This window comes from Atractosteus spatula, chromosome 10, assembly GCF_055471065.1.
Source record: "Atractosteus spatula isolate fAtrSpa1 chromosome 10, fAtrSpa1.hap1, whole genome shotgun sequence".
Taxonomy (NCBI): Eukaryota; Metazoa; Chordata; class Actinopteri; order Semionotiformes; family Lepisosteidae; genus Atractosteus; species Atractosteus spatula.
The window spans coordinates 28,196,307-28,209,670 of NC_142715.1; the positions used below are offsets into that span (position 1 = coordinate 28,196,307).

A 13,364-nucleotide genomic window follows, 5' to 3' on the forward strand; every position below is an offset into this window, starting at 1 on the left:
AGGGCAACTGAGCTGCTGCTCCGCACCCCAGACCCCCAGTAACAACACAGCCCCCCGTCCCGCCAATCACACACAGCACTGCCTTTTCAGACTGACAGCAGGAACCTCTCACACAGGCGGGACGGCCAATCAGACAGTGCCCTTTCAGTCTTCTTCAGTTTTCTCCATATATATCAGAGACACATCACGGTTTCCTCTACCTGAAGACACTCCCAGCAGCGCAGAGGAGAGGAGAGACAGGAGCAGCTCTGTGTCTCACTGGAGGAAACACAGATACAGATACAGACAGCAGGGCTGCAGGTGCTGTAGGGGCAGGAAGAGATCAGATATTAACACTGAAAAATATTTACAGTTGTAGACAAGTACTATAATTGTAAATCAGAATCAATTATGTATATATGGTCCTGTGATTCTTGCTGTCTGTGTCCGGCAGTGTCCGGTTACTGGTGTCCTGAATATAGTCCTGTGTCTCTTGCTGTCTGTGTTAGGCAGTGTCCAGTGAATGGTGTCCTGCAGTGAGTCTTCTGGTCCTGGTCAAGGACAGTGTGAGGAGAGCCTGTCCTCAAGATGGCAGTGAGGTCACTCAGGTAAGCACAGGAATACAGAGACAAGGTGGACTGAATAAGAACTGGCTGTCTTGTGGCTATGAACAGATAATTTAAATAAAAAAGAACGAAAAGCCCAGCAGTGACTATCCCCTCTGTACTGAGCCAGGTGGACAGCAGCTCTTCCCGTTAAGTCCCTCAAACCCTGAGTCTGTCCCTGAGCAGCTCCAGTCCACACAGATGTTCCAGCCCCTCCAGCTGTGGTTCCAGTGTCTCTCTCTCTGTGGAGCTGACTTTTTGAATGAGACTCTGTAACAGCACAGTGGAGCTGAACTGATACTGATACCCTGAAACACCCACAGGCTGAACACAGTGAGGACACAGCTCACTGACCTCCTTATTATTAGTAGTGGTAGTAGCAGTAGTGTTAGTCGCAGCAGTATTAGTAGCAGTAAGAGTCCTACTTGCAGCCGTAATAATAGTAGTAGTAGAAGCTTTAGTAACATTAGTAATTGCAGTAGGAGTAGCAGTAAAAGCTTATCAGTTGCTGTTGTATCAGTGACAGCAGTAGTAGTAGCTGTAGTAGCAGTAGTAATAGCAGAAGCATTAGCAGTAATAACAGTAGTAGTATTAGTAGTTATGCTGTATTTAAACTCTTTAGTTCAACAATTTAGTAGAGTTGTTTTGCAGCTGTGCTATAATTACTGCAGCAGCAGGGGCAGAAGAGCAGGAGTCAGTTTCAAAAGTCAGAGAAACAACAAAATGAAAAAAACTGTCCTTGTTAATACACCCAGGGTGAGCAGTGAGAACACAGCTCACCTCATCCTTATTAATAGTAGTAGCAGTAATAGCACTGACAGCAGTAGTAGAAGATACAGTAGTACCTGCAGCAGTAGCCACAGTAGTACTAGTAGCTTTAGTAGCATTGGTAGTAGCACCAGTAGTAGCTGTCATAGGTGTAGTAGCAGTAGCAGTGTTAGCAGTAGTAGTAGTAATAGCAGCAGAAGTATTTGTTGCAGATTCACCATAATAACTGCAGAAGCAGTATTAAAGTATTAAAAATAACAAAATGATTAACTAGAAATATTCAGTCCTTGTTAATACAGCAGAACAGCTGTGATTTAAGCCATCAATCCCTTAGGCCAGGATGAAATATTTTCATATAATGACATGACAACATAATTTTACAGAGGGACATATTATCTTCAGTAAAACTGCACTTCTCTTCACTCCCCTGTTCTTAGGAAATGGGCCTGTTTCGTCAGAGCTTTACTGGAACTGCAGGTCAGACTGCAGTGAGTCTGTGGTTTGTGCTCCTCTGAGCTTTTCCAGCACAGGAAGCCAGGCTGTACTGTGAGGCTGTGGGTGTCAGTGTGATGACTGAGAGCTGAGAGCTGAGCTGTACAGGGAGACACACACAGGGAGTCCAGTGTTCAGAGCTCTAGTGCTGCACAGGGAGACACAGGAGAGTCCAGTGTTCAGAGCTCTACAGGGTGACAGGTCCTCTCCCTACACAGCTCTCTCAGTGTGTCTCTCAGGGCTGAACAGGAGGGGCTGTTCCTGTCAGAATGGAGGCTGACTCTCAGAGCTCCAGTGTCAGTATGTGGAGAAGCTCTCAGACCTGACTGCTGCCAGAGCCTCTAAGCCTGAGTGGCCATGAGCCCTGAGCTCCTCAGCAGCTGAGAAAAGCCTCCTGTCTCCTCTGGTCACAGTGTGGTTGAACACCTGCACTGTCTTTCTGCTCCTTCTCCTCTCTCCCCCCCCCCTTCCTGTCTCTCTCGCTGTGCATGCTCTTATCTGTCTATCTCACTCCTCTTCTCTCACTCTGTCAGTCTGTGCAGAGTATCTGAAGGGGATGTAGCATCACATGACAAAGGATAAAAATTCAGAGTTCAGACTCACACTCAGAACTCTGGCTCCCTCAGTACTTTACCCAAACTCCTACCTCCTGAACAGACAGAAGCTCATCTTCATACTTTTCTGTCCTGACAATCCAGAACCAGAGGACATTCAGATAATCAATGCTGCTACATGAATAATATCAGACAGAACAGCCTGGACTCAGGTCACATCTCCCCCTTTTCTGCTTCCTCCCACCCCTCTTAGAGACAGAGAGGAGCTCCTGGTTCTCCTCTCTGTGAGAGGGCTCAGGGGTCACTGATCTGGCAGCTGTGGGCTCTGTTCCAGGTCAGAAGCAAGAAGCTTCTATTAACCCTTTCCAGGACCTCCAGCCCTTCAGTATTACTGTCCTGATTCATTGTCTTTACTGTAAGTCAGGATCCAATCCTCTGTCATAAGTGTTTGACTGACAATTGAGCAATATGTGATTATTTCTTATATAATTTTTACTTATTTAATGAACAGCAGTATTGCCACTCTTACCAGTGTATCATGATTCTCAGCAGCAGCAGACCAATGGTTGTGTCTACAATAGTGACCAGTTGACCAGTCTGTAGCTCTGAGCAGTGGGACTCAGATCGCACAGAAGACCTGTCTGTGTGTGATTCCACACCAACCCTGGGATTCACCGTCTCACACACGTCTCTAAGAGTCTTATAAATATACAGTTAAAGAGAGTCTGATAACGGTTATACAGTTAATTAAATCATCAAATTAGCTCGAGTGGAAATAAAGCCAGGAGATGCCCTTGAACTTCCAGGATCAGGAGTCCGATCCTCATGGCTTCTATTATGTGGAGATCCGTGTAAAACGCTTAAAAGTGCTTATTACAGGGGCTTGTGCCCTTTCTTTTCTGCTTTACGGGAGTACGCTATACAACGCAATAGTCTGTGTAGTAAACTATTTTTTTCCTGCTTAATGAATTTCATTCCTCGGTTTGTCATTCTCCTTCTCCAGCTGTTATGAATCGCCTCTCCTCACAGCCCGGTAAGTTTTATTTTTGAAGATGTTACATTTATAAGAAAAGCCCCCCGGGCTCCGGACAGGAGTCTCCTCCAGCAGAGACGCGCTCTGCTTTGTCAGAAAGAGCGCTGTGACATCACAGACACCAGCCAGAGCGCCGGGATCAGAGAGCGAGACCGGGGGAGGCACGCGGATCACAAGAGAGGAGAGTTATTGATCACTTATCCACCGACAACCAATTAATTCAACTAAAAAACGTAGAATAATCGATTAACTTCACTTATTGGTGGGTACTGATTCTTTTCCCGTTTTGACCCTGTTTTAAATATCTAGAAAACAGTCAATACAGCCTGTATCGATCAATTACCTTAGTGCATTTAGTGTTAATACTGTTCAATCCAAAATTAAATTATTATTACTCAAATGATTGTTAAGGAATTGGATGCTAGAGCTTAAAAAATATATTCCAAGTTGATACATTTGTGTAGATAACAGTTTAATTTCATTTTTCCACGGTTTACAAATCATCAGTATGGTAACCACGGTGACAGACACCACGTCACTGTCCACGGCTAGGTGTCTCGCCTTCGTCACAAAGAGCGGTGTGACGTCACGGACAGCAACTAATACTAATATTACTGTCTTCATGTTAATATTAGTGTGAGTATAATCGGTAGTTTTAATATAAATACTAGTGTTCATTTGAGTATTCATGATGATAGTGCTACTGATTGTTTTAATGCTAGTATTCCTGTTAATATTAGTGATAATTATAGAAATAAGGTTAGATTATTTACACTAGTAGTCATGTTAGTTTTAGTGATAGCATTACCATTATTATTAGTATTATTAGTGTAGTAGTATTTTGTGTAAGTGTTAGAGATAATGATAGTGTACGTCTTAGCGATAGTGTTACTGTTATGATATTAGTGGTATTTGTATTTGTGTTATTTATAGTGTATTTGTAGTTATGAGTGTATGTGTCTGTGAGTGTGTGGTGTTTGTGAGGAGTGTGTGGTGTCTGTCAGTGTATGAGTGTGTTTGTGATTGTGTGTGTCTAAAAGTAATTGTAGTGTCTATCTGTGTGTCTGTGAATGTGTGCGAGTAAGTGTGTGAGTGTCTGATTGTGTGTTGGCTATGAGTGTGTGAGTGTTTGGATGTGTATCTGTCGGTGTGTGATAATGTGTGTGAGTGTGTGGATGTATACCTGTCAGTGTGTGTGAGTGTGTGTGTAGGTGGGCTTGAGTTCCACTTCTGTCACGATCGCTACTCCTCCTCTTAAGGGCGCTCCAGCCCTTCCTCGTTCTTTCCCATTACCTGCACCTGTTCCCTATTTCCGTTCCACCTTAAAAGCCAGAAGCAGACGTCACTCCTGGTTCCTCATTGAATTCCGCGTCATGAGAGGTCCTGCTGCGTCTGGCTCCATTATGGTTTTAACCTTCTGTTCCTGATTCCCCTCCCCGCCGGTCCTGACCCGGTTCATGGTTTTATTCTCTTGATGGATCCCCTGGCCTTGGACTCTACCTTCTGTCTTGGATTACCCGTTTGGATTTCTTCATGGATTGTTCACCCCGGACTCACTCCCCCTGGACACCTGCACACCAAGGACACGCCCCTGTCTCCATACCAGTCTCCTGCATGACTGTCTCCCCCGTGTTTCCTCACTAATCCGGATCGTGTCGTCTGCACAGTGCCCGGAAAGAACTGTTCATGACACTTCTGTGTCTGACAAAGGTGACCCATCAACAGGTGTTGAGGTCCAGAGTCGCTTGCGAAAGGAACCACTTTCTAGAGTCCAGACCAACATCCAGAGATCTGTGAGTCCTCCGATTTTATCACTATTAGTAGTAATGACAGCAGCAGCAGCAGCAGTAGTAGTAGCAAGAGTATTAGTATCAGAATTACGGATGCAGCCATTCAAGTGCGCGGCACAGACACGTACCGAAGGTAATTGGCTACGGCCTTGCGCAACGTGATGTGCGATTTCGCAAAACACCGCAACACATGATTGGTTGACCGACAGAGGCACTCGTGGTGCATTGGTCGGTCATAGAAAGATTTAAATGTCTTTACTGTGCCCGTTTAAGTATTGAATATTTATATGGAATTTTACCACTGAAGGGAAATCTTAGTAGCTGAGCATAAAAAGAATAGGAGCATAACTCATGTGAAGGCCATAAATGATATTAATTTTGGAACATAAACATACAGTATTACAGTATATGGCTGGTCTCGGTACTTTAAAGAAAAAATACACACCAGTATTCCATTTCTCCCTAAACATTTTAAGCATTGAAGTCTTTAACATGTGAAATAGCATGTAAAAAAGTGGTAGTTTTAAGCTTTTCTGCTAATGTAATATGGAATCGTGTATCTAAAGAAATTAATAACGATATAATTATATTCATGTACTGCAACAGGGTTGTGTAAGGCTGTTTCGCCTTTCATCATGTGACTTCCCCAGTAGCCTACTGGTTTACGTGCCTGTTTAGTTTAGTAACCCACAGGTTGTGTGTTCAAATCCAGCTGGGGCTGTGGCTTTTCTTTTACAAACATTTCTTTGAATAGCAATATTATGGACAATTAATTGACTTTTTATATTTCTAAATATCACAACATGATCGAATCTAAGTCATTTTTAATAACAACGAATAGTCACCTTCTTGTCTTCTGACAACTGTCCCTGCTTCTGCTTCCTGCTTCTATTGTGTGTGTGTTTTTTTTCAAATACATTTTAGAAAAGTGTAATCTATACTAAAAAGCTGTACACCACCTGCTATATAGATACATATTGGCAGTTTTTAACTCTGCAAGTCTCCATTTCTCCCTAAACATTTTAAGCAGCAAAGTCTTCACTCTCTGCGGGAGTGCTGGCTGTGACGAATTAAACCGATTTCACAGGTATTTTCAAGTGGTCGAGTCTTCAGTGGGAGGGGGGGACAAGCTGAAAAGTAACAAAAGTAACACCCACCACAGCATTCCGTTGATCTAACTAACAAGGATGGGACATTAGCTAGCCAATATGATAAAGAAATAACTCTTTATTTCTTTAGCACATTTATTTGAACATTTCCATCGATTGTAGAAGCACTAAAAAACTGTTCAATCCCTAGTTCGTCGGGCATTTTCTTTTACTATAACGATAGAAAAACTCCCTTGCTTTTAACAGAGCGTTTCATAATTTCTAACAACAAAAATGATTCAAACTGCGACACTTTTATCGTTCAACGAGAGCTCAAAATATCAGAAGGATCCTCAAGAGATCAACAAAGACAACAGAAAAAGATGTGTATAAGATACTTATACCATGGGATATAGCTTTTTTATCTATGCTACAGTAAGTAGTATTTAATATTTCTTCATTACACAGTGAAGTCAAAATTCTGGGATATGCCTATGTACGCTGGGCAAACGTTCCGAAGTAAAATTCTTCCAGCACAGGGGTACCTTTAAAGTGGAGATGATGGCACCAAAATTTTTGGCATGCATAAAAAACAGCAATTCTGTCAGTAAGCCCTAAATGAATTAATAGCAAACATGGTTTACATAAAATACATTTTTCCAAGAAAGTTTATCCTTTGTCACTAATGAAAGCACTAAATAAAGACATAAATATAGAAATCTTAAGGTTTTTAAAATACATGACTTTGCTAAAATTAATTTAAAAATAAAAACGATTACAAACGCCAGCGGAGAGAGAGAGTGCTTAATTTGTCAGCACCCAGACAAAAATACAATGTTTTTATTCATTCTTAATCAGATGGTGAGAGTGAAGGGGGAGTGATAAGGTTGAAGGTGAGGAAAAAGAAGTGAAAGAGGGGGAAGCTTAATTGACTAGAACTGGGGAGGGATGTTGGTTTTGCATAAGGGGTGGTGCTATGGAAATGAGGTATATTTGGGAATGTGGAGATGCATGTTCTGGCTGTTGGTGAATTATCATTGTTGAGTATGGAGTGTTGAGGTATTGATTTTGTGTAATGCTTTGTTACCAGCCCCCTGAGAGAGAGAGAGAGAGAGAGAGAGAGTGTGACTGACTGACTGACTTCTTTTTAGTTTTGTAGCCAAAGGGTCTTGCAGATCAGATCGGATTCCCTTTGCCCCACGGAAAGACAGACACATGTTTTCACAGTTTAAAAGTCACTATTCAGATGCAGGCAAGCAGCCCCTAGATAAAATATCAACTTTATTTAAACTCCAACAAAAGCATTAATGGATTTCAATTACCGTACTCTTATGGAACATGCCACCAGCCATCTGCATTGAACGATTAAAAATAAAAACAATTACGATTGCCACTCCTGTAGCTTTTTCACGAAACCTCCAACAGAGCTGTTCAAGCGGTTTTTATTGGGCACCTCTTATGTCAGGCGTAAGCGATAAATAAACAGTATTTAGCTGAAAAGCTGTACAATGCAAGACATTTCGTTACTCTAGGAGGTTTCGAGAAAAAGCACATTGTGCTGCTGTAATAGTTTAAAATAATTAAAAGTCTAACCAGTATCAGCTTGTTTATGGGATGTAATTTTAAAAAAAGTCCAAAACCGCACTCAAAATGCAATTTAACACTTTCTGGCAAGAGGAGACACCCAAATTAATAATGTAACATGCTACTATTTGTGCATGAACATAGTTACTGTATACTGTTATTTCTTTAGATACGCGATTCCATGTTTTTTTTAATCCCTGGCAGGACCGGACGTCCAAAAAGAATCGAATAATAGGTTTCATTGTGCTTTGACAGATCGTCTTTAAATCAAAAGTTGATTTAAAGTTTGCCAGTAAATGTTTATATTATAACGCATACTGTACAGCCTCTATTTCTCTATAAAAATCTAAAAGATCGTTTGCGCAGCCTAAGAGGGGGGTGAATGCACTACAATAGATTAGCATACTGTAGAGGAAAACAGTATAGGCATCATTGATATGAGGACTTTTGAAACCAAATTTCCCAATTTTAATATGTGCTTTTCTATATTAATTGTATTAATAAATATATATTAAAATATATATTAATTGTCCATAATATTACTATTCTATTTTTTCACAGAAATGTTTGTTAAAAGTTATAGCACTGGCTGGATTTAAACAGACAAGCTGGGGGGGGTTACTAATCCAGCACCTAAACCACCATACTACCAGAACAGTCACATGAAGAGTGGTGAAGCAGCGTATACTTTTCTTGTGTTGCAGTATATGAATATAATTATATCGTAATTAATTTCTTTAGATACGCGATTCAACATTATATTCCCTATTAACCAAATTCTAAAAGTATGCTTGTTGACTCCGGTATCGAGCGTATTTGCAGAAAAGCTTAAAACTACCACTTTTTATACACACGATATTTCACATGTTAGTTAAAGACTTCGATGCTTAAAATGTTTAGGGAGAAATGGAATACTGGTGTGTATTTTTTCTTTAAAGTACCGAGACCAGCCATATACAGTTTACATACTGGTAAAATTCCATATACATATTCAATACTTAAATGGACACAGTAAAGACATTAAATATACATACTGTATACAGTACAGGTTTGCATACTGTACTTTGTTTATGTTCCTAAATCAATCTCTTTTATGAGCACGTGAAAGGCATGGTGAATCGATTCTCAAAAATGACTGTACTTTGCATGATTGGAAACAAATGTGTGATTAGATCAACGAAATGCTGTGGTGTTACTTTTACAAAGATGGTCAATGAAAAAAAGAATGTGGACCAGGGCAATACTTTGAGTTTACAGCTTGTCCAAGGTCATTCATTATTAATACTATTAATAATATCTTCAGTAAAGACTTTGATGGCGACAGCTCAAACATGAGAGGTTGAGCTTTATTAGCTCCACCTTGCGGAAATTCCAGATACTATTATTTATTTGCGGTATCATGCGGTACTATGCGAGCATATACAGTATTAATACCGTAACTTGCGGTACACCGCGTCAAGCGCATCGCAAAATAATGCAGTATCGCCTGCTTGTTTTGAATGGCAGCATCTGTAGTATCTTAGCATCTTGCACTTTTCTAATTATCTCCTTTCCATCCAGTTCTCTAGCTCTTTCAATAAGCCTTTCTGTTTGTATCATTGTGTTCCTAATAAAATCCCCTATTTTTATAAAATGAAGCAGTCCTGATTTGAATTCACACAAATCAACCTCACCGCTACCTTGAATTCGGGCTGTTAAGCATTGTGTTAATTGTCACATTAGCCTGATTGTGTTTTCAGAGAACAGTATCACTCAAGGGTTGGTGTGGTGATTACTACCAGATCACAGGACCTGTTTCATACCTGGCGTATCAGTGACACATGGTCTGGGTCTTACAGTTGAAAGTGCCTGCAACAGGGTCTAAGGTTTAGTCACATGTGCTATTCTCTTTATTCATGTGTTCTTTAAGTAGAATCTCTTTATCCATTTTCCACTGATTTCATTCCTATCACATCAAATTTGACATCTCTTAAATGTTGTCTTATTCTTTCAAAGCCTGCTTCCAGAAATGTAGTTTTCTTTTTATTTTGCACTCAACTCAAAGAACACTAATTCTGATGATAGTACCCTAAATCTCCAGGTTTTTCACCTCTGCTTGCCTTACTACATCCTGGTTATCTGAAAAGAAAAGATCAAGGCAAGCACTGGCTTATGGGTATGAAATCTGTCATTAAACATGTCTCTTATTTCAATTTCTGCTGTTGAAATTCCTATTGGTCTTTCATAGTCTATGCTGGAAATGTTGAAGTTTCCCATCAAATGCTTAATGTTTTGCACAAGAGTTGTTTTATTATGAAAAAAAATTGTTGAATCATAATCAATCATAATGTATATCTGCATTTGTTGGCTTTTGATGAGTTTGACCCACATAGATTCAGGGACTTGATTCCTCTTGCTGATGTTCCTGTACCTGAATAGTCTGTCTTACAGTTTATATATATATACAGTATAGTGTTCCACCTCCCCCTAAATCCATCTTACCTGTCTCTCTGAAACAATGTGGTGGATTCTATCTCATCTCATGAAGTACAGTATGAGAACTAAACTATCCAATCATTTGTTTTGTACTCTCTTTAGTTTTGTCTTGGTCTTTGTGAAAAGGCAGTGAGACCAGTCAAAATGGAGAAACAAACCCCAGCGGTTAATGGATGGGTGCTTACAAAAAACAACGCAAAGTTTACTGCCATTGTCCTAATTGAACTCCCAGATCCACATTGACACATCGGCCATTTTGGTAGGAGAACAGTCAAAAACCTGGGACAAAAGCTACCACTGGCCTTATTCAATTTTTACATCGACTGATGTCACAAAGTCTTCTCTTGCCTGTCAGTGATTCTTACTGCTTTTGAAGGAACAGGGGAAGGTTTATAAACAGGGTTTATTCTGTGTTGAAAAGAAAAGAGACCTAATGTGTCGGCTGTGGAGGTTCTTCAGGTGTCATTTATTGCTTCTGTCCATCATTACACGAGTTCTTGGGCTGATTCTTATTTGTGAGTCAGTCGTGCATCCAGGCTTCACTTTCACAATGAACACAAAAACACGGCTTTCATTTCAGGCATTTTGAAATGTTTTTTATTCATATCTATTTTGAAAATTGGCTCCATCTTGATAAGTACAATGTGATGGTTTGAATTGATTAAAAAATAGGAAATACAAATTGGAAAAAATGGAAATAATGTGTTTGAATTTATTTTAAAAAAATGGAAATAAAAAATAAACATAGTTGAAGTTGGAACAATAAATATTTCCCAACTACGCTATTAGCCCCACTGTAAGGAATGACCAGGGCAAAGAAACCGTCAGTGAGCCTGACCTTGTCTATGACACTAAACTTCACTAAACCAGGTTCATTTCTGTATGCATGGCTTCACATTAATGAGCAGTCTGTGAAAAGTGGGACTTGGTTTCTTTTAGGGGAGAGATGTCTTCAGCTGAGATGGGGAGATTTCAGTCACAACACAGACTCTGAACACTTTGAATTATTTGAGCTTGTTCCTTCTTCTTCTGAAGATTTCCAATTGTCTCCTTGAATCCAGGTTTATGTTCCTCCATCTCCTCGGAAATCAGGAGCTCAATGTAATCTGTTTCAGACAGAGGATTGGGCTTCAACGCAATCTCTTCTAATCTGCTTACACACTCAAGTGATTTCTGAAGAAACATCTCGACTTTCTTTTCGGTTTCATCCAAATCACGCTGCAATTCTGCTAACACCATTTCTGCATTCATTGTAGCCCCGCACGCTTGCTCATACTGTGCTTTTTGTTCTTGATAGGTGCATTTCTCATGTTTTACTGTCTGGATGTAGTTTGCTTTTTCTCTGACGTGCAGGTCCACACTGCACATTCCAGGACAGACTATACATTCAGAGTCCTCCATTACATCACACCACTTTAGGACAATAGCCCAAGAACAGTCGTCATGGCAAGTCATTTTGCAGCGGTTGCAGTTATTTGAGTAGTGGTCCGTGTCCTTCTTTTCCTTCACTGATACTGGTACTGTGTAAGTGAAATTTTTGTTTTCCTCCATCTTGTCTGTTTTTTTCGAATTCTTGCCAAGTCCGTCTGAGCTCCTCTTGTTTATTTAATGCAGCATTGATCTGGGGCTGCAGTCCCTCCACACAGGCCTGCAGCTGTTTGCGCTCTTTCAGAACCTCCTGGGTTAACTGCAAACTCTTTGACTCCATTTCATTCACTGCCTCAAAAAAATTTCCAGAACATTTCGTCAAAGCTCTCATCATCATCATCACTGTCTTTACTGGATTGTTTCTTGCTGTTACAAACAGAGTACAGGGCAGAGTTGTTGAATTTGAAGTGAACCGTTTTTTATCTTTAATACAAGGAATAGCTGCAGCGTTTATGGCTTCAAGAACAGCAGGAGGTTTTCCATCTGCAAATGTTACAATTATCATGATGTTTTTCTCGATGTCCTTTCCAAATATTGACAGGATAGAGTCAAAAATATATCTCTGGGTAGGTGTGAGACGGGCTTGTGATGCCTGGACACAAAGCACACCGCATCGATCATGTGAACACCCTTTGGTGATTTGAACAGCTCGCGCAAACTTTCAGTGATCATTCTGTCTTGCTCAATCCCTCTAGTGTCTCCAAACCCTGGAGTATCAATTATAGTCAGGGAAAATAGAACTCTAAAATTGTCTTGTTTGTTGATTTTGTAAACAGTAACTGCTGTGGTCTGAGATTCAGCTTGAGATTTGCTCTTTATGCTCTCATTTATAATTTCAATCCGGAAGTCGTCTTCCTGTTTAACTCCCAGGATATAATTGACTATTGAATTAATGTGGGTGGATTTCCCAGAGCCTGTGGCTCCAACCATCATTATTGTCCTGTTCCTGATCCTTGGGTCATTTTTACCAAAGGTACAACTTCTGATCATCCCCTTCGGATTAAGATCCTCAGTTTTTGTCTTTAGTAAGTAAACTTGTGGTGATCCACGTGTTTTCACTGTACTTTCATTAATGATTTTATATAAATGATGTGGATGTGCACGTTTTTCTTCTTTTTGTGCTGTCCTAAAAAATAAATAAATAAAAAATCAAAATGAATATAGAAGTAGCAAATATTTAGCCAACATAGCAAAAAAAAAACATGGTTCTTTTAACATAAAAGTTCACGAGAGCTTCAAGTCTTTCATTTTCATTGTTCAGTTTCTTTTTTTTCACATCTTGATGCACATTTGAATTTAGTGATTATGTCATTGCGGGATACTCACACAGGCTTGTCTTAGAGAAAGCAAAAGCCATCTTACTGTAGGTGCTTAAATAATGAACAATAATGAACAATTGCTGGAATTTCATTGTAACTACAGTGCTATGAAAATGTACTCAGTTCTTGCACATTTCTTTACATTTTGTTTCAGTCAAATGCCATTGAGTTCACATTTATACACACCAATTTCAAGTAAAGTGAGCACTTAGGTTGTTGCAATTGACCCATAGTTGCCAACATACCTCA

The 13,364-nt window shown here is 40.0% G+C and overlaps 1 pseudogene; it reads right to left on the reverse strand.

The window, feature by feature from the left end:
• Window positions 1-11,340: 11,340 nt before the first annotated feature.
• LOC148827717 (uncharacterized) lies at window positions 11,341-12,786 on the reverse strand (annotated as a pseudogene).
• Window positions 12,787-13,364: the final 578 nt, after the last annotated feature.